This window comes from Scylla paramamosain, chromosome 11 (assembly GCF_035594125.1).
Source record: "Scylla paramamosain isolate STU-SP2022 chromosome 11, ASM3559412v1, whole genome shotgun sequence".
NCBI lineage: Eukaryota > Metazoa > Arthropoda > Malacostraca > Decapoda > Portunidae > Scylla > Scylla paramamosain.
Genome location: NC_087161.1, coordinates 15,538,414 through 15,541,936, shown reverse-complemented (window position 1 = coordinate 15,541,936; position 3,523 = coordinate 15,538,414).

Genomic DNA, 3,523 nt, shown 5'->3' with positions numbered 1-3,523 from the left:
TGCTACCACCACAAGCAATGGCTGAAGCAGCCTTGCTATCAACACAAGCAATGGCTGAAGCAGCCTTGCTATCAACACAAGCAATGGCTGAAGCAGCCTTGCTATCAACACAAGCAATGGCTGAAGCAGCCTTGCTATCAACACAAGCAATGGCTGAAGCAGCCTTGCTATCAACACAAGCAATGGCTTGACGCAGCCTTGCTACCACCACAAGCAATGGCTGAAGCAGCCTTGCTATCAACACAAGCAATGGCTGAAGCAGCCTTGCTACCACCACAAGCAATGGCTTGAAGCAGCCTTGCTACCACCACAAGCAATGGCTGAAGCAGCCTTGCTATCAACACAAGCAATGGCTTGACGCAGCCTTGCTACCACCACAAGCAATGGCTGAAGCAGCCTTGCTATCAACACAAGCAATGGATGAAGCAGCCTTGCTACCACCACAAGCAATGGCTGAAGCAGCCTTGCTATCAACACAAGCAATGGCTGAAGCAGCCTTGCTATCAACACAAGCAATGGCTGAAGCAGCCTTGCTATCAACACAAGCAATGGCTTGACGCAGCCTTGCTACCACCACAAGCAATGGCTGAAGCAGCCTTGCTATCAACACAAGCAATGGCTGAAGCAGCCTTGCTACCACCACAAGCAATGGCTGAAGCAGCCTTGCTATCAACACAAGCAATGGCTGAAGCAGCCTTGCTATCAACACAAGCAATGGCTGAAGCAGCCTTGCTATCAACACAAGCAATGGCTTGACGCAGCCTTGCTACCACCACAAGCAATGGCTGAAGCAGCCTTGCTACCACCACAAGCAATGGCTGAAGCAGCCTTGCTATCAACACAAGCAATGGCTTGACGCAGCCTTGCTACCACCACAAGCAATGGCTGAAGCAGCCTTGCTATCAACACAAGCAATGGCTTGACGCAGCCTTGCTACCACCACAAGCAATGGCTGAAGCAGCCTTGCTACCACCACAAGCAATGGCTGAAGCAGCCTTGCTATCAACACAAGCAATGGCTTGACGCAGCCTTGCTACCACCACAAGCAATGGCTGAAGCAGCCTTGCTATCAACATAAGCAATGGCTTGACCCAGCCTTGCTACCACCACAAGCAATGGCTGAAGCAGCCTTGCTACCACCACAAGCAATGGCTGAAGCAGCCTTGCTATCAACACAAGCAATGGCTTGACGCAGCCTTGCTACCACCACAAGCAATGGCTGAAGCAGCCTTGCTATCAACACAAGCAATGGCTTGACGCAGCCTTGCTACCACCACAAGCAATGGCTGAAGCAGCCTTGCTACCACCACAAGCAATGGCTGAAGCAGCCTTGCTATCAACACAAGCAATGGCTTGACGCAGCCTTGCTACCACCACAAGCGATGGCTGAAGCAGCCTTGCTATCAACACAAGCAATGGCTTGACGCAGCCTTGCTACCACCACAAGCAATGGCTGAAGCAGCCTTGCTACCACCACAAGCAATGGCTGAAGCAGCCTTGCTATCAACACAAGCAATGGCTTGACGCAGCCTTGCTACCACCACAAGCAATGGCTGAAGCAGCCTTGCTATCAACACAAGCAATGGCTGAAGCAGCCTTGCTACCACCACAAGCAATGGCTGAAGCAGCCTTGCTATCAACACAAGCAATGGCTGAAGCAGCCTTGCTACCACCACAAGCAATGGCTGAAGCAGCCTTGCTATCAACACAAGCAATGGCTGACGCAGCCTTGCTACCACCACAAGCAGTGGCTGAAGCAGCCTTGCTATCACCACAAGCAATGGCTTGACGCAGCCTTGCTATCACCACACGCAATTGCTTGACCTAGCCTTGCTATCACCACAAGCAATGGCTGAAGCAGCCTTGCTATCAACACAAGCAATGGCTGAAGCAGCCTTGCTATCAACACAAGCAATGGCTTGACGCAGCCTTGCTATCACCAAAAGCAATGGCTGAAGCAGCCTTGCTATCAACACAAGCAATGGCTGAAGCAGCCTTGCTATCAACACAAGCAATGGCTGAAGCAGCCTTGCTATCAACACAAGCAATGGCTTGACGCAGCCTTGCTATCACCACAAGCAATGGCTGAAGCAGCCTTGCTATCAACACAAGCAATGGCTGAAGCAGCCTTGCTATCAACACAAGCAATGGCTGAAGCAGCCTTGCTATCAACACAAGCAATGGCTTGACGCAGCCTTGCTATCACCACAAGCAATGGCTGAAGCAGCCTTGCTATCAACACAAGCAATGGCTTGACGCAGCCTTGCTATCACCACAAGCAATGGCTGAAGCAGCCTTGCTATCAACACAAGCAATGGCTTGACGCAGCCTTGCTATCACCACAAGCAATGGCTGAAGCAGCCTTGCTATCAACACAAGCAATGGCTGAAGCAGCCTTGCTATCAACACAAGCAATGGCTGAAGCAGCCTTCCTATCAACACAAGCAATGGCTTGACGCAGCCTTGCTACCACCACAAGCAATGGCTGAAGCAGCCTTGCTATCAACACAAGCAATGGCTGAAGCAGCCTTGCTACCACCACAAGCAATGGCTGAAGCAGCCTTGCTATCAACACAAGCAATGGCTTGACGCAGCCTTGCTACCACCACAAGCAATGGCTGAAGCAGCCTTGCTATCAACACAAGCAATGGCTGAAGCAGCCTTGCTACCACCACAAGCAATGGCTGAAGCAGCCTTGCTATCAACACAAGCAATGGCTTGACGCAGCCTTGCTACCACCACAAGCAATGGCTGAAGCAGCCTTGCTATCAACACAAGCAATGGCTTGACGCAGCCTTGCTACCACCACAAGCAATGGCTGAAGCAGCCTTGCTATCAACACAAGCAATGGCTGAAGCAGCCTTGCTACCACCACAAGCAATGGCTGAAGCAGCCTTGCTATCAACACAAGCAATGGCTGAAGCAGCCTTGCTACCACCACAAGCAATGGCTGAAGCAGCCTTGCTATCAACACAAGCAATGGCTGAAGCAGCCTTGCTATCAACACAAGCAATGGCTGAAGCAGCCTTGCTACCACCACAAGCAATGGCTGAAGCAGCCTTGCTATCAACACAAGCAATGGCTGAAGCAGCCTTGCTATCAACACAAGCAATGGCTGAAGCAGCCTTGCTATCAACACAAGCAATGGCTTGACGCAGCCTTGCTACCACCACAAGCAATGGCTGAAGCAGCCTTGCTATCAACACAAGCAATGGCTGAAGCAGCCTTGCTACCACCACAAGCAATGGCTGAAGCAGCCTTGCTATCAACACAAGCAATGGCTGAAGCAGCCTTGCTACCACCACAAGCAATGGCTGAAGCAGCCTTGCTATCAACACAAGCAATGGCTGAAGCAGCCTTGCTACCACCACAAGCAATGGCTGAAGCAGCCTTGCTATCAACACAAGCAATGGCTGAAGCAGCCTTGCTACCACCACAAGCAATGGCTGAAGCAGCCTTGCTATCAACACAAGCAATGGCTGACGCAGCCTTGCTACCACCACAAGCAATGGCTGAAGCAGCC